We start from the raw sequence: 24,892 nt of genomic DNA on the forward strand, positions 1-24,892 counted from the left end.
CGCCCGGGATCCGAACCCGGGCCGCCAGCAGCGGAGCGCGCGCACCCAACCGCCAAGCCACGGGGCCGGCCCCAATGTTTCTTTTTATAGTCTTTCCATTTAATAATGGCCAAGTGTTACATGAGTTTATTATTTTGAGAAAAAATGCAGAGAGGTAAAAAAAAAGTCAGTTTTGATTAAATGAACTATACATAACTTGAAGAGCAATTGTTGTTTAATAATAATTTTGATATATTACAGATCAAACTGAGTGCCCCAAACAGGAGCACAGTACATTTACTCATTCAGATAATAAGCCCCCAGAATGTCATTGTCACAATGCCCCGCAGGTGATTCTGATGAAGCAGGCTGCTCCCAGTTCACAGACTAGCGTTGGAGAACTACTGCCTCGATCCGTTGGCTTAAAGAAATCAGGTTTTAATCCATTTCATCCTTCTTCTGGAGTCTTAAAAAATTCTGATCTTTGAGACAATTGTTTAATTAGGGTTGGGGGAAGAGGAGGAAAGAATTGTCTACAAAAAAAATTATTTCATTTATTCCTTAGAAGGGAAGGGATGTATAATGTGTAGAAAAGATTTCTCTTGATGAAAGACCTAGATGAATAAACATGGTGTGTTTGTGCTTTTAAAAGACATAAATTTACATGAGTTAATTTTTAAATTATTTTAATATTGAATTTTACTCTCATGTTAGAAGCTCATATCTTTCTTTTATGTTTATGCTGGTTTGTCTTTATTTTTTTTTGCTGAGGAAGATTAGCCCTGAGCTAACATCTGTTGCCAGTCTTTCTCTTTTTTTTTGCTTAAGGAAGATTAGCCCTGAGCTAACATCTGTGCCAGTCTTCCTCCACTTTATATGTGGGTTGCCACCACAGCATGGCTGACGAGTGGTGTACTCCAGGCCTGGGATCAGAACCCACGAACCCAAGCCACCAAAGTGGAGTGTGCTCAACTGAACCACTACGTCACGAGGCTGGCCCCTCATATCTTTATTCATTGGTCTTCTAGGGAAGAAGGCAATGATTCATGAGGATTCTTGGTTATTCTTGATTATTAGGAAATTGGGCAATGATTCTTGATTATTAGGCAATTCAAGACATTATTAGTCAATTTACAGTTGATATACACTTCCTGCCTCTCCTCTCATAGCCTACTTCATTCTCATTAACATCACCATCATAAGCAGAGAGAAGGGATTAGAAATGAAATACAAACACGTTCAGTGTTGCTGAGATGAGCTCAGGGCACAATTTTGGGATACACTTAATGTACTTAGTGCCCTTGTGTTTGTTAATGCTCTCTTTCTTTAAAATGAAATGTAAAACAAAACTCATAATCAGAAAGCTGTCAGTCACACTCCAGTGAGAGTTTGCATAAATGCATTCTGTCTGCTGGGTTTCGAAATTTTGAAACGTATCTCTCATCCGAAAATGAAAAAGGGCCGGCCAGGTTGTATAGCAGTTAAGTTCCCGTGCTCCGCTTTGGTGGCCCGGGGTTTGCAGCTTTGGATCCCGGGCATGCACCGATGCACCACTTGTCAAGCCATGCTGTGGTGGCGTCCCATATAAAATAGAGGAAGATGGGCACAGATGTTAGCCCAGGGCCAATCTGCCTCAGCAAAAAGAGGAGGATTGGCGTTGGATGTCAGCTCAGGGCTAATCTTTCTGACAAAAAAAAAAAAAAAAAAGAAAATGAAAGAATTTGTTTACCTTAAAGGAACTGAAAGTCTTAGAATGCAGATGATGGTAGAGGGATTTTTTTTCCCAAGGGGTGGTGGGTTTTGATCATAGTAATCATACACCCTTGCTTAGGCTGGCTCTAAGCCTGCTTTGATCATTCTGTGGTATCTGGGGTTGGAGGGGGGACTGCTGTTTCTTCTCTCAGTCGTCTCTCTGCTCCTGTAAAAGGACCAGGTTAGAAGTTTGGGGCTGACTTGTCTGCTGGAGCATCAGGAAGCAGAGAGCTCTTCTCAGATGTAGTGAGGACCTGGAGCCTGCCTGCCTGAGCACAGAGGGTCATCTCCTTCTCTCATGATTCCTCGGCTCTAAGAACCCACTGTGAATCCAGCTTTCTATCATTCCCGAAGCTGAGCCTGGATCTCATCTTCATCCTGTGCATAAGTGGGGGGATTGTGCCATTAGTGGTTTGCAGGCCAGTTCGGGCTGGAGGACAGAGGGCTGGTACCAAATGTGACCAAGAGAAGCTTAGCTTTAGGCTCTGGGAGTGGGTTTGTAGGGAACTCTAGGTTGGAAGAGTTGAGCCTCTCCAAAAATGTGTGTTAGCCAAATAGCATTAAGAAACATTATGGTTCACTATAAAGTACACAGGCCAAACAGAAGACTCAGGATTTAATCCCAATTCTTTCACCAACCAGCTGTGGCTTTAGGCAAGTAATGTCACTTCTGTGAGTTTTAGTTTCCTTATCCGTAAAAAAGGGAAATCTCTAAGATCCTTCCCAATAATATAAGTTTGAGTCTATGATCCTATTAGGAAAATGGTCATTATCATCACTGATTAGAAACACTGTAGACTTAACGGAGCATGAAAAGAAAAACTGAAATGTGGTTTTTTGTGTGGTATAATAAAGAATATATCTGTTTTTTTCCCCAGTTTCTGACACAGAGCTTCAGAAACCCTTGGAATTTCCTGAGCAGCAGCGGTGTCTTTGTTAGGCTGATGAGGTGACTTATGGGTACCTAGATAGCTTCAGGTTGGGGGCTGGTTACCTGGAAGACCAAGCATACGATTAGAGGATTGGAACTTTGGTCCAGCCTGACCTTCAGGGAGAGGAGTGGGGCTGGAGATTGAGTTCAGTCTTGTGGTCAATGATTTAACCAATCACGGCTGCGTAATGAAACCCCAGTAAAAACTCTGGATGCTGAGATTCAGTGGAGCTTCCTGGTTAGTGAAGACGTTGATGTGCTGGCAGGGTGGTGTGCTCAGATTCCATGAGGAGAGGGTGGGAGATCAAGATTTGGCCACCCTGAAGTATATCTCTTTACCTTGATTGTTTCCTCTGAGGGACATTTGACCTCCCCCACTAACTGCCTAAAGAATTTGACATGGTGGCTCCTTCCTGGAACAGATCTTCTATCATGATGGCTGTAATGATAAAGTAAAATAGATGTTACAATGGGAGGGGCACCAAGCCCATTTTTATCAAAAAACTCTATCTCTCCCTGACCACATTATCTATAGATGACCCTAAAAAGAATTGTCTTCTTGCCCTCTGAAGTCCCAGACCACCACCCACCCCCAACACCTTCCTCGCCTTTAGCTACAATACTTAAGCAAGCAGCTTAGACAGAGGGACAAGTTGCTCATTTCTGAGTTTCTCCCATGTATACATGTTATTAAACTTGGTATTATTTTCTCCTGCTAACCTGTCTTGTTAATTATTTGGCAGCCATAAGAACCTTAAGGAAAAGGGCAGAGGGAGATTCTCCGTCTCTCCCAACAAGAGGACATGGAAGCTCTCTGTCCCCCTGCTGTCCTAGACCTCCCCCTGTGCATCTCTTCAGCTGGCTGTTCCTGAGTTGTATCCTTTATAATAAACTGTACTCACAAGTAAAGTTTTAAGTGAGCTCTGTGAGTCGTTCTAGCAAATTACTGAACCTGAGGGGGGTTGTGGGAGCCCCCAAATGTATAGCCGGTTGATCAGCAGTGCAGGTGGCCTGGGGACCCTACTTGTGGCTGGCAGCTGAAGTGAGGGGACTCTTGTGGTGGAAGGCTGAGTCCTTAAGCCTGTGGAGTGTGATGCTAACTCCAGGTAGTTAGTGTCAGAATTGTGTTGCAGGACACCCAGCGGTGTCAGAGAGTTGGTGTCAGAACACCGTTAGCCTAGAATGAATATGAAGTATAATATCTTATATGGACTTCTCACCCTTTATGGCTTATTACCATGGAGCAAAATAATGATTATATTTGTAATTGAATATGTCATCTTATATTTATTTAATATACAATTGTTTGATTATAGTTCTAGACTCTGTTCATGGATACCTAACCTTCACAGTTTGTTGCTCACTTTTTTGGTCATCTGCTCTATTCACATGGTACATTCATGACTCAAAAAAGAACAAGCAAATAAAACCGAGGGAGTACTTTTTTTGTTTTTGCTTTTTAAAAAAATTTCATTAAATCATCAGATATAAATGCAAAGTTATTCATTGATAACTCAATGATGGCAGATGGCAATGTAGAACCAGAACCTAGAAATGCTCAGCTAAAGGCCCATATTCTGTTGATTTAAGAAGGAAAGTGTCTATGATAGAGACTAGATGTGCTCACCATGTTTGATTTTTCTCTACTTCCTGAGCATGTGGGAAGACTTCCTGGATCTCTAACAATTATGTTGGGACCATATGACTAGTTTTGGCCAATGGGCTGTGAGCAGAAGGAACAAATGTCATTTCCAATCAGAGGCACTTATGAGCAAATGTTAATACTCCAAGTCACATCAAACCCTGAAGCTGTGTTGATATAGTAGCATCACGAGATGGTGGAGCCTCTGTCAGCCTGGGTTCCTGAGTGATGCAGAGCCTTCTGCCGACCCACGTTGGATGTGTAATGTGAAGAAGAGATAAATTTTTGTTATGTTAAGCTATTAATAGTTCAGGATCAATTTGTTACCACAGCACATCCTAGGTTATCCTAAGTAGTGACTTTGGGTACATTTAATATGGCACTAAATACCTGTCTTGGGCTGGGCTCTTGAATGAATCCAGATGACTTCTGAGATTCTTGGTGGAAGATCAGAGCTGGTGTAAAAGAACAAAGAGGCAAATCCTATGACATGTTTATATTAGAAATTAGGAGCACTGCTTAACCAGGGTTTCATGTTGGTTTTTCACGTAGCGACTGGGTATTCGAGATGCAAGGACCCGTAGAGATCATTCAGCTCACCAGCAGACACCACTGGTTGCACATCTGAATCCATTCCTCACTCTTTCTTGCTTAAGGAGCCCATGTGCTCAGGGGAAAGACCTCCCTGGGCTCAAAGATAAATCCTCATTGGTCTAACTAATCATGTGATCTCATCCACCTTGCCAGTGATTGGTTTGGGAGTGGCCATGTGACACAGTTCTGGCCAATGCTATGTGAGATTCAGTCTCCTGGGAGGCCTCGTGGGAAAGGCTTTCCTTGCTCTTAAAAACAGATATTTTAGAAAAGAAACATCCACTTTTGTACCTTGCACATGGCTGATGCTTGGAACTCTGGTAGCCCTTTGTGATCATGAGTGGAATCAGCATAAGAAGGTGAACCAACACGCTGGAGACTGCAGCAGGGGAGGACTTCAGTTCCTGATGACGGTATTGAGACTCTGAATGAAGCAACCCTGGAAGGGCCCCACAGCTGGACTTCTTAACATGGGAGGTAAAACATCCTCATTAAGTCATTGTTACTTGAAGCCCCAAACCTCCTAACTTATGTGCCTACTCCTCTCATTTTACATTTTACTGGGAGAATCTGCCCTGTGTTGACTTTAGCTTTGTTTCACTACTTGTAAATTCTAGAAAAAATCTCTGTATAAAATGTTATCACTGCTTTTTTAAAAACCAGCTTTATTGATATAATTCACATACTGTACATTCACCCATTTAAAGTGTACAATTCAATGGCTTTTGTCATATTCATAGAGTTATGCATCCATCACCACAGTCAATTTTAGAATATTTTCATTACTCCCAAAAGAAAACCTGTACCCTTTGGCAGTCACTCCCTGTGCTAGTTTGCTCGGGCTGCTGTAACAAAATACCATCGAAACACAGAAATGTATTTCTCACAGTACTAGAGGCTGGGAAGTCCAAGATCAGGGTGCCGGCAAAGTAGGTTTCATTCTGAGGACTCCTCCCTTGGCTCGTAGGCGGCTGCCTTCTCCCTGTGTGCTCACGGGATCTCTTCTTCGTGCACGCTCAGGGAGAAAGACAGCAAGCTCTCAGGGGACTCTTCTTATAAGAGCACTAATCCTATCAGATCAGGGCCCTGATCTTAAGACCTCATTTAACCTTAATTACCTCTGTACAGGCCCCATCCCAAAGAGAGTCACATTGGGGTTAGTGCTTTGACCTATGAATTTTGGGGGGGACACAATTCAGTCCATAGTACCCCCCCCATTCCTCCCTTCCCCCTACCCTGACAACAACTGACTTACTTTCTGTCTAGATTTCCTTACTCTGGACGCCCATTGTTTCTTAATTGGTATGACTTATGATATCCCTGTTCCCTACCCAAATTCAGAACAGGGTAGACAAATGGGCCAGATGGAGAGCTAATGTCAGCTTTACTAGGGCTTAAGCTCTAGGAAAACATGGCTGAAGTATGAGGGATCCCAGTGTTCATCCCCAGAGCTGGCCGGGCTTCCGCCTAGGCGCTGGCATAGCCGGGCGAGTGCAGCCCTCACCCTCAGGCTGCATCCTGCGTGGCAGATAGAAGCACAGCACACAGCTTTCTGCAGGCTGAGAATCCTCAGGGCCCCTCCCAACTTCACCTATCAGTCGGTTATGTCCCCAGGAGGCTGAAGCAGGTGGGAGGGGACAGGAAAACTTCCTGCGGTGACTTCACAGGAAAAGCCAGGAGTGGGGCTGTGCCCCCTCCATGCTGTGATTGAGAAAAGACAATTTCAGTTTTAGAACTTCCTGTTTGTCCAGCGTTGCAGTCACGTTTAACCTTTCCAGCCGTGTCACAGCGACATTGTTTCTCCTGAGGCGTTTGAAATCTCTGTTCCTAAAGTGAAGGCTCCACCTCAATCCGTGCCCAGGACCCCCTTCTTTGTTGCTGTGGGCTCCATGATAGAGGGATCTCTTCCTCCTCACGAGGTCGTCAGCCTGTGGTCTGAATTCCATGCAGACACAGCTTCTCCTCCATGGTCTCTCCATCCTGAGAGATGATGTCGCGGGAGGGCAGGAACTCACCGTGCGCCTGCCTTCTGCAGCCTCGCTCCCAGCAGGCTTCTGAGTGGTGGAGGTCCTCACCCCACTTCATCTGGCTCCTGGGTTAGTGTTTGGACCTGTGTTAGGAAGAGACAGTCCTGTGCTGATCTCAGATGACTGGACGAAAATCTAGAACTGGAAGGTGGCGCCGGATATCTAAGATGGCCTGTCAGGGTTGACCTTCTGTACCTATAATTTCCTATCTGCACATAGTCACCCCCTAGGTCAATCCTACCCTGGTGGTGAGGCCAGTTAGGTTTGTTCCAGATGGGCTGCTAAGATAAATAAGATTGAGGAAGATTAATGAAAAAGGGAATGATTTTCCTCTCCTGAGGCAATAATCCCAGAGACTCTTTGTCTCTTGGGGGTCAGAGTCATGGTGGTGGCAACGGAGATGACACACAAGAGAGGAAATCTGGCTCGTCTCTTACACCTGCCCTTGTTATCTCTCCACTCATTCCCGTTATCTCCACACTCACCCCCATATCTCCACACTCACCCCTATTATCTCCACACTCACCCCCATTATCTCCACACTCAACCCCATTATCTCCACATTCACCCCCATTATCTCCACACTCACCCCCATATCTCCACACTCACCCCCATTATCTCCACACTCACCCCTGTTATCTCCACACTCACCCCCGTTATCTCCACTCTCACCCTTATTATCCCCACACTCACCCTTATAATCTCCACACTCACCCCATTATCTCCACACTCACCCGCATTATCTCCTCACTCACCCCCATTATCTCCTCGCTCACTCCGTTATCTCCACACTCACCCTTATTATCTCCACACTCACCCCCATATCTCCACACTCACCCCATTATCTCCACACTCACCCCCATATCTCCACACTCACCCCCATATCTCCACACTCACCCCTATTATCTCCACACTCACCCCCATTATCTCCACACTCAACCCCATTATCTCCACATTCACCCCCATTATCTCCACACTCACCCCCATATCTCCACACTCACCCCCATTATCTCCACACTCACCCCTGTTATCTCCACACTCACCCCCATTATCTCCACTCTCACCCTTATTATCCCCACACTCACCCTTATAATCTCCACACTCACCCCGTTATCTCCACACTCACCCGCATTATCTCCTCACTCACCCCCATTATCTCCTCACTCACTCCCGTTATCTCCACACTCACCCTTATTATCTCCACACTCACCCCCATTATCTCCACACTCACCCCCATTATCTCCCCACTCACCCCCATTATCTCCACATTCACCCCCATTATCTCCACACTCACCCCCATTATCTCCACACTCACCCCCATTATGTCCACATCCACTCCTATTATCTCCTCACTCACCCCCATATATCCACACTAGCTCCCCATTAGTTCCACACTCACCCCCATTATCTCCACACTTACCCCCATTGTCTCCACATTCAGCCCTATTATCTCCTCACTCACTCCTCTCATTGTCTCCTCATTGTATGACTTCTAGAATTGCTAAATTCTACAGCATGAACCAAGGGATATCTTTCAGAGTCTGACTCCTCACACAAATTAAAAAATGCAAAAGATTGTGATAACTCTGACTAACTTTTTCTATTTACAAACTGTCTTCTTCCTGGTTTCCTGGCATCATCAAGCAGCTCTTGAGGCAGCCTCAATTATAATGCGAGTCGCTTCCTGGCAAGGGCTGTCGCTGCCTTTAGGTGTCTTCACAGTTACTGAGACTATTCCTATACATCAGAATGGGCTCAACCGCTGTAATTGTTTGGTTTCATTTTAATATTTAATACACACATTACTCAGGATTACAAAATGTGTCATGCTTTACTTTCAGAGTTCATCTTCCCACCCTAGTGCAAGGGCACCATTTCAATGTGTGTATGTGTAAATGTATATGCACACTCATAGACACTCTCACATACACTACTTTGACAGATTTATTGCAATCTTACAGCTAGGAATTCACATTGGATTCTTGATAAGGTTGCAGGCACATCGTGATAAGGGAACACATGTTTCTATTCTCCCTTGGACTACTACGAGTGGCAATCCTGTCTCCCTGCCTCTACTCCTTCCCCTCAGACACTGGTGCCCGCCATTATCCGTATTCAGATTATGTTGAGTGTGACCAGAGGAAAATGACTCTTCAACCTCCCTCTAAATCTGACTAAATAAAAATTACTCAGATGAAACATCTCCAATGCTGACATTAACTCGTCATGAAAGTGTCGTCTCAAATGATTCCTGATCATTTCAGCCAGCATCATTTCCTGGCTGTGTCACTCTATATTTGTATTGTAGCTATCACGAAAACGATCTCTGCCATGTCTTGATCCTCGCTGGCGTGCTCAGGGCTGCCTCCCCAGCTCCAGCGCCAAGCGCATGACGAGTGTTCAATATCTGTTTGTTGATGGATAGCGGGGCTGTCATCACCCCTGCACAGACCCAGTGCCAGGCTCTGTATCTTGCACCCTGATGACGCGCAGTTCGAATTTCTGTATGAATGAGTGACTGTTGACACATACAGCGTCCCTGCTGGTGTTCAGAACCCTGGAATGAGGCAGAAGCCCCTGTCTGTGCCCCAAGGAGGGTGAGAATGGGAGAGGTTACAGACACTAAGCAAGGGAACCAAGGATGTGGGTGAGCCCTATTTGCATGATTTCTCAAGATTTTATTCTTTGTTTTTTTTTAATTTTATTTATTTATTTTTTCCCCCAAAGCCCCAGTAGATAGTTGTATGTCATAGCTGCACATCCTTCTAGTTGCTGTATGTGGGACGCGGCCTCAGCATGGCCAGAGAAGTGGTGCGTCGGTGCGGGCGGGATCCGAACCTGGGCCGCCAGCAGCGGAACGTGTGCACTTAACCGCTAAGCCACGGGGCCAGCCCCTCAAGATTTTATTCTTGCACCAGTTTTATTATGCTGCAGGCGCAGTTATCAGTGCAAACTACTTCATTTTTGCCAAATACAAAAAATGTTTTAAACTACAAAAACACACTTTCTCCATATTGTAGGAAATTTGAGAAATAGAGGCAAGCAAAAAAGAAAATCATCTGTAGACTAATTCTGCCACTCAGAGATTCTACTGTTACGTTTGGTCTCCATTCCCTCTCTCCCTCATTCAGCATGTGTATTGAGCACCTTCTGTGTCCGTGCACTGTTCTGGGTACAGCCATGAACGGGACAAGATCCCTGCTCCCATGGGACCCACAGTCCAGGGGGAGCAAGGAACAGATGAACCGGGGAGAAAACTTTCAGCTGGTGCTACATTCTCTGCACACAATTAAAGTATGCTGTGCTAGAGAGTGACTGCCTGGGGATGGCTTGTGGTCAGGAAGTCAGGAAGAGTTCCCTGAGGAGGAGACATTTAAGCTGCGAACTGACTGACAAGCAGCTGCTAGCTCTGTGCAGATGAGGAGTGGGGAGACTGTTCCAGGAAGAGACTCCCCAAAGCAGGAATGAGGTGGACCTGTCAGGAGCTCGCTGCATGAGGGGGAGAGGGGCTAGAGGTCAAGGCTGAGCACTCAGGAGTCGCCAGACCTTGAAAGACAAACCATGACCTTATAGGCTATGGCCGTGAGCTGGGATTTGATTTGGATATTTGAAACCTTCTGGTTTCTGAATGGGGAACTAATTCTGGGAAGGCCGGAGAGGAATCAGAGAAAATCAGGAGGATATTGCATCAGCCCAGGGGAGAAACCCAGGACCATTGTTCTTCTAGTGTTTCAAAGGAATAATATGCATACTTTTATAATATATATTGACAAAGATTTAATATATTTTTGAATGAGATTATGCTATACATATAACTTTTAATCCACTACTAATCTTACTATTCATATTCTGAACAAATTTGTCATTTGATATTCTTTAAGACATCATTAAAATGGCTAGTTACTATGTAGATATTTAACCATGAAACACACTAGCCTCATAAGCTGATTTGTGATGACGAGCAGAAGCTGTGTGCTGGACTCTCAAGGCCCCACGAGACTCTCAGACCAAGAAATGAATGAGTAGATTGAAAGCAGATTCTCAATAATGGTCATCATGGTAATGTTAACAATAGTGATTGACATTTATTGAGTGATTACTATGTGTCAGGCTCTGTTCCCAGTGCTTTGCGTGTGTTAACTCAGCCTGTCCTCATCTATCCCAGCCTCTGTGAGGAAGGCACTATTATTCTCATCCTTATTTTATTGATGAGGAAACAAATCAATGTGAAGCATTTATCTAATTAGTCTATTGATCCAAAATGAAATTTTCATTCTTTTGTAGCTTAAAAAAGTATCTTTTTTAAATAGGAAAACTCAAAGACAGAAAGTATAATAGTAGCTACCAGGGGCTGGGGGAGAGGAGAAGTGGGAGGTATAGTTTAATGGGTACAGAGCCTCTGTTCGGGCTGATGGAAAAGTTCTAGAAATGGACAGTGATGATGGTTGCAGAATATTATGAATTTACTTAATACCACTGAATTGTACATTTAAAAATGATTATAATGGTAAATTTTATGTTACAAATATTTTACCACAATAAAAAATATTTATTTAAAGAAACATATTCCTCTAAGGGTAATTGTAGTTAACATCTAAGTTCACCAGTGATGAATCTAATATGGACCATTAGCATAATTACATGTTAAAATAAAATATTGCCTTAAAAGACCGGACAATATGAGATTGCTTGATTAATGTACTAACAGCCACAAAGTGAGTCAGTGAACAAGAGAGGGAGAGGGAGAAGGAAGAGAAAGCACAAAAAACTGAAAGTCCCTCTGAATGGCTAAGAAATACTATTTTGGTTAAGTCCCTATCCCCATAGAGTAAGTCCCTGATTCTTAAACCTAACATAGTCCAATTGCTATGTTAAAAAAAAAAGGACATTATATTCTACAGATTATGTTTCTTCCAACTGAACTGGTCAGTCTCACTGGGGTGCTGAATGGTCCACAGACCATAGGAAGACATTGCTTTTGGCTCCTTTTGAAACTAATAGCTACAGCAAACCATTGGTCTTGATTCTTTTTAAAAAAGCACAATGGCCAAAAGGTGGAAGCGTCCCAAGTATCCACTGACAGATGAATGCATAAACAAACTGTGGTATATACATGCAATGAAATACTATTCAGCCTTAAAAAGAAGGGAGATTCTGATGCACGCTACAACATGGATGAACTTTGAGGACCTTATACTAAGTGAAACAAACCAGTCATAAAAGACAAATACCAGATGATATACCACTTATACGAGATCCCTAGAGTAGTCCAATTCATAGAGACAGAAAGTAGAATGGGGGTGCTAGGGGCTGTGGGGTGGCAGGATGGGGAGGTAGTGTTTAATGGGGACAGAGTTTCAGTTTTGCAAGTTGAAAATTTGGAGAAGGGTGGTGATGATGGTTGCACAACAATGTGAATGTACTTAATGCCACTGAACTTTACACTTAAAAATGGTTAAAATGTTTGATTTTATGTTATGTACATTTTACTACAATTTTTTTTAAAAAAGCACAATTCTTTCTCCAAAAAAGTTCATGGCATTTTCAGGCTGAAGTCTTCAAATTTAAACATTACCAAACTTAATAAAAGTGAAACAACTTTTGATTGAAGGAGTATTCTTCAATCCTTCCAAAAACATTTACCCTTATACTAAATATTCTACACATGGAAATTTTTATCTTTCAAAGGAAATGTTTACAGAGGGTGAATTTTGAAATTAGGGAGGTAAAAAGGAAACATTTTCCAAACATAACTATGTTATTTGCTATTGTGAAAGTAGTGACAAATAGAGGCACTTTTAAAGAAACCCACCCAATATGCATATAAAGCTTTAATGACTAGGAAAATTAGGTGGGGCTGGAGATTCTTTTTCTCCAACCAAAATATTATGCTGCCCTTCTTGTGCAATGGAGAAGCAACAGACTCGCTTTCAGAGGGACATGACTTTGAGCTCCTGGGACCCACTGTGCCTGTAGCAGACACTGTTGGTGCCTGACTCACATCTCCCTGGCCTACCCCTGAGGTCATGTGCAGACAGTCCTTGCACACACCTGTGGCTCCTGCACCTCTCTGTGCCAGAGCATCTGCTGGCCTCTGGGAAATGGTTTGCCTGGGTACAGGCGGACTAGCAGGGCCAGAGAGTTAATGCTCCTGGAGCAATCAACGAGGGCTGCAGATGGTGGATAAATACCTCAGCTCTCTCACTCTCGGGACCATTCTGAGGTGTGCTCTGCCCAGAGAAATTGAGCCCCAGTTGCCTACATTGGGAAGTTGTTGACATATCCTCTATTAAATTTTTTTCTTCCCTCACAGTGCTTCTTGGGGTTTCCTCCCAAAGGACTTGGATCCATCTATCTTTTTGTTTTTAATAAATGTTTTTATTGTGGTAAAATATACATAACATAAAATTAAATGTTGTAACCATTTTCAAGTGTACAGTTCAGTGGCATTAAGTACATTCACATTGTTGTGACACCATCACCATTATCTATCTCCAGAACTTCTTCATCTTCCCAAACTGAAACTCTGTACCTATTAATCACTAACTCCACATCCCCTCCCTCCAACCCAACCCCTCCCCCTCCCCCCTGCCTCTATGAATTTGACTACTCTGGGTTCCTCATGTAAGTGGAATCATACAGTATTTGTCTTTTTGTGTCTAGCTTATTTTACTTAGCATAGTGTCCTCAAGGTTCACCCATGTTGTAGTATACGACAGGATTTTCTTCCTTTTTTGGGCTGAACAACATTCCACTGTATGTGTACACCACATTTTGTGTATCCATCCATCGTCAAGGCACATGGGTTGCTTTAGATCCACATCTTATCCCAAGGTCTGCTTTGGGGGGAACTAAGACAATGCCTCTCTTGGATGTTTTGAGTACTGTCCAGAAGGGAATGTGATGGTTACTGGAAGTTGGAATCAGCTAGTTAAATGGAGGGATCCCAGAACTCCTTGTAATGTAGGCCCCTCATCTCAGCCTGAAGAGGCATCTACACCCTCGATATGGCGAAACTGGCTGGTTGTGGGAACAGCTGGCCCCAGACTGTGGGTGATGTGCAGAGAAAAGGGAGTTCAATCTTAAATCTGGACTCATTGTGTATGACTTTTCCCAAGCAAAGTTATGTGTTAAGCTCTTTTAATCGCCAGATGGCTGTTGAATATTTGACCTAAGTCCCGAGCTACAAAGAAGCGTATATTCAAAGATCAGAGACTAAAGGAATATAATATCGGGCAGATTTATCCAGTCAGTGCTGTTTCCTTTCACAATATCCACAACACTCTGCTACGAGGGGTTCTAATGAATTTGTAAATATTTGGGACCAAGTTACCCGTTCATTGGCATGCCCTTCACTGTGGTGCCACTTGCTTTCAGCAATGAAGGGACGACACTTAGAAGAGGTATGTGTGATATGCATGAAATAGATGACATGGGACATCCTGAAGATGGTGTCTGCATGCTCTGAGGATCAGAGGCAGAAGCAGAACCCATGTCCACCCAATTATCTGCTGAAAGTAGAAATCACCTATGTGGAAAGCCTTGTTTACTTCTTACAAATGTGTGCATATCCCAGAGGGGATAATTTATAGTGACTATAAACACATTATTGTGCAATTGGATTCTCTCTCTTCTGTATCTTACTAGGAACTTGTATTACCACAGGATGTTTTTATTTTGTTTAGAGTCAGGAGATACTTATGTTCTTGTGCTGGAAACTGAAATAAAATTTCTTTTGGAAACTGCTTTTCCGGAAAGTATATTTATTATATACGAGCAGTTTGAGCTCAAATACCTTGTTTTTTATCTTTTTCTCCAAAATTCCTTATTTTAAACTATTATATGTATTGTCTTACAAATCAGAGATTCACAACCTTAAAAAAAAAGGTGTTTTAAAATTATTGGCTCTGCCCTGGAAACGGTGGCAGTCCCTGTATACAAGTGGGCGGGGAGGAGGTTATTCACTATGTCAAAAACTAGGAAACAAGAAAAAGAGCTGCAGTATTAGAAAGAGGGTTCCCTGTGGGTCCTCACACTGAGGGGATCCTATGAGTTATTGAAAAGGACCTGAAATAAAGCAAACTCTAGTGGGACTGGAACCTTCAACCTTCAAAGCTGAACTAGTTTTTATTTATTTAAATTGAAAAAAAGTTAAATTTATTTCTTTTCCAGCTTTATTGAGATATAATTGACATATAACATTGTGTAAGTTTAAGGCGTACAATGTGGTGATTTGATACATTTGTATATTGCAAAATGATGACTACCTAACATTAGCTACAGCCTCTGATCCTGTCACATAATTACCATTTCTTTTCTGTGGTGAGAACATTTAAGATCTCCTCTCTTAGCAACATTCAAGCATATAATACAGTATTATTAGCTATAATCACCATGCTGTACATTAGATCCCAGAACTTGTTAATCTTATAACTGGAAGTTTGTACCCTTTGACCAACATCTCCCCATTTCTCCCAAACCTCAGCCTCTGGTTACCACCATTCTACTCTCTGTTTCTCTGCGTAAAGCTGAACTATTTTTCTTCTGATTGTACTCTCCCTTTTGTTTGATCCTATGGTATAATAATCTTTTAAAATTCCTTACTAGCCTGTCTCAGCTATTCTAAGAACAAGCAAGGACCTGGGTGGTCTAGAGCAGCAGACCCAGGGGGGCCGAGGCAGTAACACTTGAAGATCTCTAAGGAGCAGCTGAAACTCACAAGAGTTGCTGGGTCACCTGGCCCAAGGTATTCTCCTTTCAAAAGTCCATGGGTTATTAGAACAGTGGGATTCCTGTATGTACTGATAAAAGCATTTGTTAAAAACAATGGGCTTTGGCTAAATTAGTTACAATCGTTTCTTCCAATCCCCAGACATCCGGCCCAGTTGGAGAGCCACAGAACACAACAGGCTTCAGGGAAGCTCGGATCATGGGGACCTTCTGGGGCACCCACTGGCTATGAGGTAACCGATAGTGGTAGTTCAATTCCGCATTCGCTGGTGCAGTGTGCAACAGGGATCGCCTGTTTTAAAAACATATTTTCAATAAATCTCCATCAGGGTCTGCTCTCCTACCTAGAGTGCTGTACCATATTTGGCTGATAAAACAGTCATTAAATCAACCAAGAATAGTAATGGTTGGCTATTTTTGACAATCCTGAGATGAATTTGTGGGAAGAGTCTTGGGGTGCCAGTTATTTCAGAGCAGGCAAATGAGCAGCAGTCAGGGGATGCTTGGCCCCTCTCTGCCTGCTGACTTCTTGTCTCTGTTATCCCAGCGCTTCCACGATCGCTGCACCACACACGTGTAGATGCCCAAAGGGTAAAGGAAAGGCAGCAGAGGTTTACCCGCAGAGACAAACTCTCGAACATTTGTCATTTGATAAAAGCTTTTCCCCACGTAAAAAGTGGTCTTATGGTAAATGCTCAGATTTTATCCTAGTGGTATTAAAAACAAAGTAGAAAATAAATGAGACTTCCAGTTCAGCAAAGATAATAACATTGATTTCATGTCTAAAGAAAGTGAATTATCAGGTTGTGAATCCATGGTTTCTTTTGTGCTTCTTAAAGACTGAATGCCTTAGAAGATAATTTTTGTTGTGTTTTACGGGCATTTAATATTAAAGGGAGCTAAAACGGAACTCTGTCATCGGGACAGTGTGTACTCAGATGGAACTAGTCAACTGTAACGGTTTTTTGCTCTCTTGTGAGAACCATCCTAAGAGTGTCTGTGCTGTGCTGGTGGTCCACACTGGTGGGGAACTCCTTTATTCAGGGCCCTGCGACTCCTGCGGCTGTGGAAATTCGTGGCCATCTTGGTGGGAATAACTAATTCACATGCCAGAGTGAAAGAGGGGAAGACAAAGTGGAAGCCAAAAAGAGGCGACAGGTGAGAGTGGCATTTATCAGGCTCTGAGGAAGTCATTTTAAATAACGCTTCCCGCCAGCCTGGCTCTCATGAAAGGGATCTACATCGCCTCCCTTTAAGCATCCCTTCCTTGTTCTTTTCCATTTGCCTCAGAGCCACGCACACATACGTGCAGGGTGAATGTTTTCTGTCCTCTTGGAACATCTGGGATATTTGAGGTCACTTTATGGTTAAGTACTGATAGGGTAAGACTGTGGGCTGCAACAAAAAAAGGAAAGGGCCGATTGTCAATAATAAGGTAAGAAATGAATGCCCAAGAAACACTCAGCAGCTCCATGCTGTTCCCTGCAACGCCTAACTCCGCCCTCCACAGAAACACTCTCTGGGAGAAATGAGTACAGGAAATCCTGACACATGGCACCTATGACCTCCGCACCGTAGAGAGGCCGAAGAAAGAGAGGCCGCTCAGGGAGGAGAGGTGCATACAACAGGCGCATACGGTGAGACTGTTGAGCAGGCCAGTGGAGGGGAAGGGCTGAGCTGGGCAGACGCCACCATTTAGAGGTCAACTGGAGATCAGAGGGCCAGCAAAGCGGAGGAGCGGCCAGAGATCAAGGGGGAAAACCGGGCGATGTCACGAGGCCAAGAGAAGAGGCTGTGCCAAGAGAAGGGATCCTGTGCTGGGATGAGTGCTGCCAAGTGATTCCGGGGGGTGAGCACTGAATACTGTTGCTGGATCTGCAAAGTGGAGGTGATAGGTCCCTCTCCACGAGCAGTTTGAGTGGAGTCAGATACTCCAGCTAATGACACTCAGGCCTCTTGAAAGCCACTTTGACCAGTGGGTTCCACTGTCATCACTCCACAACGGTTGGTGGAGAGATCCAGTGACTATCCTTTGAGATAGTCTCTCAAACACAATTCACCACCACCGCCGTGGAAGTGGAGTCGGACCATTAGCCACCTGCTGAGCTTCCGCATCATACCCGCGCCTATAGTTTCCTCTTCCAAAGTTTTCTCACTTCTCCACCTGAGTCTAGCTTCTACTCTCTCTCTGTTTCATGAAAAAGCTGAAAATCTGAGATTAAAAGGCCATGTCTATAGGGGAGAAAAGCTCCAAAGCCCAGCCCAGTCTGCTGTCGCTGCCGGAGATGACCCCTCCCACCCTTGTAGGAGAGGCTTCCTTTGGTCCTCGCGTTCTCCTCTCAGCTTCCCCCAGGCCTGTGAGCCTTGAGCTTTGACTCCCTTGAGTTAAGGATGCTTGCTGATTCTGGGTGAGCAATTTGAAGGCCATACTTGAATTTGAGGTCTGAGGACGGCTAGAGGGTGTCCTGAAGGGTATCCTCATCTCTGGCAGGCAGAATGTGAGCTGACGGTTAATCCTTTTTCATTTGGTGTCTGTATTTCCAGTAGTTTTGCGTGTTCATTTTGTTGTTCTTCAAAAACATGACTTATTATTAATCATGTTGCAAACATTACTCTGTATTGGCAGGATCATTTTGTAGTATTAATTTACGTTTTCCTTCTTTGTATCTTTCTCTTTCTCTTCTCGAATTCAAGTACCTAGCAGGTTACTTGGGTGGAAAGTAGATGTTTTTCTCCAAGACCTTTTCCCCCCTGATTTTCATTTACGAACCTCTTTGGGAACTGTGTCCTGCTCTGAGAGGTGGCAACACCTCTAAGGGGAACGGGGTGAGGGATCTCTAGCCTTGTCAGACATTCCTGTGCCCCAAGAATCTCACAGGAGTATCAGGGGTGCTTGTCATTTGGAACTACTTAGACCAACAGGGGCCTCCTGTCAGCAAACCTCCAAGATCGGCAGAAATAGCTTAGCCAAGTGACCTGGGGACTTGGTGTCCCAGAGGTGCTAATGACTGATGACTGCAGGACCCATCCCTTGCCCTGGCCCAGGTGAGACCTGGCACCTTGTCACTTCTCTGGAGACAGGAAGAGAACCTTAAGAGTGACTGCGGTTGAGTTTCCCTCTAGCCTGGGGAATGTGGGCACCAAGGTGAAATTAATTTGATCTAAAGAAAAATTTTTAAATACATTTTTTTTCTGGGATACTTGAATTTGAGGTCTGAGGACGGTCATACCTGTCTCGCATTATGTTAATTTGAAAAGGTCAAAGTACAATCAGCTCTTGACTTTGCGGCCCGGGGAAAAGAGTAGCACATAGCAATGGAACTCATTGCTGATCCCAAACTGCTTTTCCTCCTTTAAAGCCTTTTTTGTTGTTGTTGATTTTTACTAAACAACAGCAAAATTGTTTTTCCTCCTCTCTCCTCTTCCTGTTGTTGTAAATTAAAAATCATATATGGGCAATTTGGAAAACAGTTTGGCAGTTTCTTCTAAAGTTAAATACACACTTACCACATGATCCAGCAATCCTACTCCTAGGTATTTACCCAAAAGACATGAAAACATATTTCTCAAAGGCCTGGACTTGAATGTTCATAGCAACTTTATTCATGATGGACACAAACTGGAAACAATCCAAATGTCCGACTGGTAAAAGGAACCCAAATTTGCTATCTCCATACAATGGAACACCACTCAGCAAACTGAATGAATGAACTATTGATACACGCAACCATGTGGATGAAGCTCAGAAGTGTAATGCTGAGTGAAAGCAGCTCGACACAAAAGAGTGTATATTATAAGATCCTACCTATATGAAATTCTCTATACAGCAAAACTACAGTGAGAGAAAGCAGAGTGGTTGCCTGGGACCAGGGATGGGGAGAGGGAATTGACTGCCAAGGGGCATGAGGGAGCTTTCGGAGTGCTGGAAATGTTTTATATCATGATTGTGGCAGTTGGTAACACGACTTGTATGTTTGTCAAAACTCATCAAATTGTATATTTAAAATTGGCAAATTTTATGGTGTGTAAATTGTACCTCAAAAAAGCTGAGAAAAATCATAAAGAAGGAAGGACGGAAGGAAGGAAGGAAGGAAGATGAAAGGAAAGTAGATATTGAATAGCTAGTTCCTGAATACTTGAGAGACATGTGTAAAGGACTCCCCAGGTTGCTAATGTCAATTTTTCTTTAATGCTTTGAATTGTGTATTGCACACTCCCTCCCTCCACCGAGCTGCACCCCAGTGCTCCATTCAGAGGAGGCCCCTCACCTTCTCCAACACCCCTTCTTCCACTAGTGAGTAGCCAAGCTGTCTTGCTCTAACACTGCTAACTGAGGTCTGGCTCCAAGTACAAGGTGAGCCAACACGAACGCTTCCCCACCACAACTTCCTCTGTAGCAGGCAGAGTGGCACATGCTAAGCCTTTCCTTTTGCCTCTGTCTTGCATTCTCAGTTTTATTGCTGACCTTAGGCAATATTTGTCACATGTGTATTAGTCAGGGTACTCCAGAGAAACCACCGAGATATCCATCTATCATCTATCTATCTATCTATCTATCTATCTATCTATCTATCTATCTATCATCTATCTATCTATTGCTATTATTATCTATCTAATCTATCATTTGTATATCTATAGAAAGAGAAAGAGATTTATTTTAAGGAACTGGCTGCCACGATTGTTGGGGCTGGCAAGTCTGAAATCTGCAGGGCAGGTCGGCAGGCTGGAAATTCAGTTAAGAGTTGATGCAGTCTTGATCCTGAAGGCTGAAAACTCAGGCAGAACTTCTATGTTGCACCTAGAGGCAGAATTCCTTCCTCTTGGGGGAGACCTCAGTCTTTGCTCTTAAGGCCATCAACTGATTGGATGAAGCCCACCCACATTATGGAGGGTAATCTGCTTTACCCAAAGCCTACTGATTTAAATGTTAATCACATCTAAAAAATACCTTTACAGCAACACTTCAACTGGTGTTCGACCAAACAACTGGATACCATAGCCTAGCCAAGTTGTTACATGATTAACCATCACAAATGGATACACACATCTTCATTAGCTTCTTTCCTCCCATCTAAAGGCATTAAAAGTCTGGGTTTGGACTTGAGCTCTACCATTGACTAGCTGTGTTATCTTGGGAAAGATACTTATCTCTCTGGGCCTCTATTTCTCAAATGTATAAACCAAGGGCAACAATAGAATTGTTACATAAGGATTAAATGAGTTAATACAAAAGAGTTAATACATTCAAAGAGTCTAGAAGAGTACCAGCACATATAATCTAATTACTATATGCCAGGCATTGCTTTACATATATTAACTAATTTTTGAGAAAAATTTCTAGTAATCTTAAAATTGCATTAATTTGTCAAGAAACTCCCACTCATGGCCAATGAATGACTTGAATCAAGGAGGGAGGGGAACCAAATGTTTGAGGTAAGTTAAGCAGCATAAATAAATGGATTTCAAATGCAAATGTTTGAAAAAATGCCCCAGAGCCTTCCCCTACTTCACTTTTTTATCAATATTTAATCAAGTCCAAGCATTTAAGGTCATTTAAAAAAATTTCTCGCCGGATGATATTCTTGTTTTGCTGTTTTATTTAATCATCATTATGGCAAAGCCTTAGATTTTTCTTTTTTTAGTAGCATTTAAAAAGCATTTTTCATGGCTTATACTTTAAATATGCATTTGTGGGCGGGTGGGAAGTCAGTCACCACCAATCACATTTCAATGGGAAAATGTATTCCAGGATCCAAGCAAGTGGCCTATTAAGGGCTTTGGAGCTTTCACACAGGTATGAGGGTGACTCCCAGCCCGGCCATCTGTAGCGCGCCACCACCGGTAAATTGCTTAAACCCCAAAGCCTCAGGTCCTCAGCTTGGTAATGAAGATAATAAATACTTCATAGATTTGTTGTGAGGTTTAAATGAATTTTTCTAGCACATAAAAAGTGCTCAATAAATGAAATTATTCTACTTGAGAGATCATCTCGTAATATTCCTAACATTTCAATTATTTGGTACCAAATATCCTTATACCTTGCTTTCCAAATGAGAAAAGTGGACAGAGATATTAATAGCTACTCTTCTAAACTCTTTGTGCACACGTATTTATCCACATTTCACCAAAGAGTATTTGTTTCCATTTTAGAACTTCCACTGTGGTGACCCACTGCTATCTTGCTTCAGCAAGCACTACTGAGATCAACAATGATTTCTGCATTGCCAAATCCAAAGGACGCTTGGAATCTTTAAATTACTGGGCCTCTGTGCTATGTGTAACTATCTATCAAACCCACTGTTATGGGCCGAATTGTGTCCCTTCAAATTCATATGGAGGTACTAACCCCTAGCGCTTCAAATGTGACTGTATTTATTTGGAGATAGGGCCTTTGAAGAGGTAATTAAGTTAAAATGAGGTTATTAGGGTGGGCCCTAATTCGATATGGCTAGTGTCTTTTTTTTTTTTTTTGAGGAAGATTGGCTCTGCACTAACATTTGTTGCCAACCTTCCTCTTTTTTTTTTTTTCTCCCCAAAGCCCAGTACATAGTTGTGTATCATAGTTGTAGAGTTATAGCTCTTCTATACGGGATGCTGCTTCAGCATGGCTTGAGGAATGGTGAGTGGGTCTGCGCCCAGGATCCGAACCCGTGTACCCTGGACCTCCGAAGCAGAAGGTACGAACTTAACTTCTATGCCGCTGGGCCGGCCCCTGACTGATGTCTTTTTAAGAAAAGGAAATTAGGACACAGACACATGCAGAGGGAAGACCATGTGAGGTCACAGGGAGAAGATGACCATCTACAAGCCAAGGAGAGAGGACTCAAAGGAAACCAGAGTTGCCGACACCTTGATCTTGGACTTCCAGCCTCCAGGACTGTGAGAAAATAAATTTCTATTGTTTAAACGACCTAGTCTGTGGTACTTTGTTATGGCAGCCTGAGCTGACTAAAACAGCCTCCTTTCTGAATCTCACTACTGCCTGGATTCCCATAGCTCCACATTTCCCTGGTTCTCGTCACACTTTTCCAACTGCTTTGTGTGGATGGACTTCTTGTTCTTTGACCATCCTTAAATATTGGTGATTTTCAGGGTTAATGTCCTTTCTCATTTTACGTGGTCTGCCCAGCAGATGTCACCCACTCTTATGTCTTAACTATATTGACAGTAACCAATTCTCTTGTATTTGACTATGATGAGGTTCAGGGCAGGCTGCCCCAAGATGTGCTACTCTGGTATGTGGATTATTTTGAGCTGAAGACAATAAAGGCTCAGAAGACTCTGAAAGAAAATTTGACCTCCCCCTGCTACTACCTAAAGGAATTTAAGATAGAAAGCCTGTCCCCAGGACAGGGCATCACCATAGATAACTCTGGGTATGGATAGACTGAGATGGTCCTTGCTAAGTCCATTCTTATCAAAGCTCTGAAAACCAAGTAAAAGTAGAAGTTATCCTTTGTAAGAGACATTTACATTTATAAGGGAAATCTCTATTTGTAAAGGTATGTACCTCTCTGTACCAGGAAGAAGGGGGGATGACCTTATCTCTAGAAACTCTTATCAGTGCAGAAGGCAAGGACTTAAATCTGCATATTAACCTTACTCTTGTTTACTGTGTTTTTCTGGTAATCTTTCATAGCTGACTCCTCCCACCACCAACATCCTCCTTTGTCTTTGGCTAAAGATAGTATTTAAGATGAGAAGCTCCGCCATTTTGTCGAGTTACCCAGTTTTTCCTGGGTCTCTCCCATGTATACATGTTATAAAGCTTTGTTTGATTTTCTCCTGCTATTTGGTCTCATGTCAATTTAATTTGTACACCAGACAGAAAGCACCCACAGTGGGTAGAGGATAAGTCTTCCTCTCCTACAACTGTGTTGACAATAACCAATTCGATGATTTCAGCCTAGTCCTCCCTTCCAGGTACCATGTTTATGAGTAAAATTGCACAGCTCCCCCAAATGCTCTCCACATACTTCAGACTCCACAGTGTAAAACTGTGGCCATCACCTTCCCCCAAACCAGCTCTGCCTCCTGTGTTGAACTTTGCATTCAGTTCATGTCACCATCTTCCTGTTCAACCATGCTAGAGACCTGAGAGCCAGTCTTGATTTCTCCCTTTCCTTTACTGCTCTATCTTGTCTCCTAAATATGTATTAAGCCCATCCTGTCCTTTCCAGATTTACTACCCTGCTGTAGTCCTGGCAGCAAGCCTCTCTTGCTTGAACTTCTGCAGCCATCTCCTAGTTGCCCTTCCTGCCTTCATTCTCATCCTCAAATCAGTCCCGGTTGTGGTTGCCTAGGTAATTGCTGGACCTCTTCCCCATGCTCTTCCAAGGAGCACCATACAGCCTTTAAGAGTCTGATCAGGTATCACCTTCAGAAAGCCTTGTGAATCCACTTAGGAAGGTTGGACAGGGATGGGCTGACTGAGAAGATGCTATTTAAGATGATGCTGGAAGGACAAAGAGGTACTATTATAGTCTTCTGGAACACCCATTGAGTCTCTAAAAAAAAAAAATTCCAAAATCAACTTCAGATTTTTGGTTTATATGAAGCTGTCTACTGCCACCTTATGGCAAAAAGTTGAAAAGAAACTCCCACAAAAATTTCTACTAACTTCTAAAAGCTTGATCTTCTCTCCTTTTACAACGAAGGAGTCATTCTGTGCTTGATCTTAGAACACTACCTCTTCTTATACGTTGGAAACTGTCCTCTCTCACTCAACCAAAGACAGTGTTCATAATACTTTCCTCTGCCTTGCATCATCAATTTTCCTGTCTATTGACTCATTCCCATCAGCACTGAAACCTGCTGATATCTCATCCATCTTAAAACAAAACAAAGCAACAACAACGATAAAACAAATACCTTACCTTAACCCTATCTCTCTCTCTAGTTACCACTCCATTTCTCTGCTCTCCTTTATGGCAAACCTCTTCAAAAGAGTTTTCTATACTTACTGTCCTCACTTCCTCTGTTCTTTTTTTGTCTCTTCTTCTTATCCCTTGAGGCTATTCCCAATTAAGTGTTTGCCTCCAACACTCCACCCAAACTTCCGGGTCAGGGTCAAAAATGTCTTTCACGTTGCCAAATCCAATGGCCAACTTCAAGTCCTCATCTTGATCCAACTGTAGAGTTGACATCATTGCCAAGTCCCTTCTTGAAACACTTTCCTCACTTCCAAGACTCTGCTCTCTCCGGGTCTCCCTTCTACTTCATAGGCCATTCCTTTTC

The 24,892-nt window shown here is 43.1% G+C and overlaps 1 protein-coding gene and 1 non-coding gene across 9 annotated transcripts in view; one reads left to right on the top strand and one right to left on the bottom strand.

Moving 5' to 3' along the window:
- Positions 1 to 22,565, top strand: part of SNRNP48 (small nuclear ribonucleoprotein U11/U12 subunit 48) — a 72,148-nt gene extending 49,583 nt beyond the window's left edge. For 4 of the 8 annotated variants that reach the window (XR_015553948.1, XR_015553944.1, XR_015553949.1 and 1 more), the window contains 4 exons: positions 2,610 to 2,680; positions 3,406 to 5,375; positions 15,533 to 15,888; positions 21,806 to 22,565. The gene's annotated coding sequence lies outside the window, so the exon portion shown is untranslated. Of the gene's footprint in view, positions 1 to 329; positions 415 to 2,609; positions 2,681 to 3,405; positions 5,376 to 15,532; positions 15,889 to 21,805 lie in introns of all 8 variants that reach the window. The other 4 variants (XR_015553947.1, XR_015553946.1, XR_015553951.1 and 1 more) reach the window with 4 other exon arrangements.
- LOC147915363 (small nucleolar RNA SNORA2/SNORA34 family) lies at positions 11,828 to 11,954 on the bottom strand. The gene has a single exon (XR_015554203.1). It is a non-coding gene; the product is annotated as a small nucleolar RNA SNORA2/SNORA34 family (small nucleolar RNA).
- Positions 22,566 to 24,892: the final 2,327 nt, after the last annotated feature.

The sequence above is a fragment of the Ceratotherium simum genome, chromosome 13 (assembly GCF_057802395.1).
Source record: "Ceratotherium simum simum isolate JZ-2026a chromosome 13, ASM5780239v1, whole genome shotgun sequence".
In the NCBI taxonomy this organism is placed as follows: Eukaryota; Metazoa; Chordata; class Mammalia; order Perissodactyla; family Rhinocerotidae; genus Ceratotherium; species Ceratotherium simum.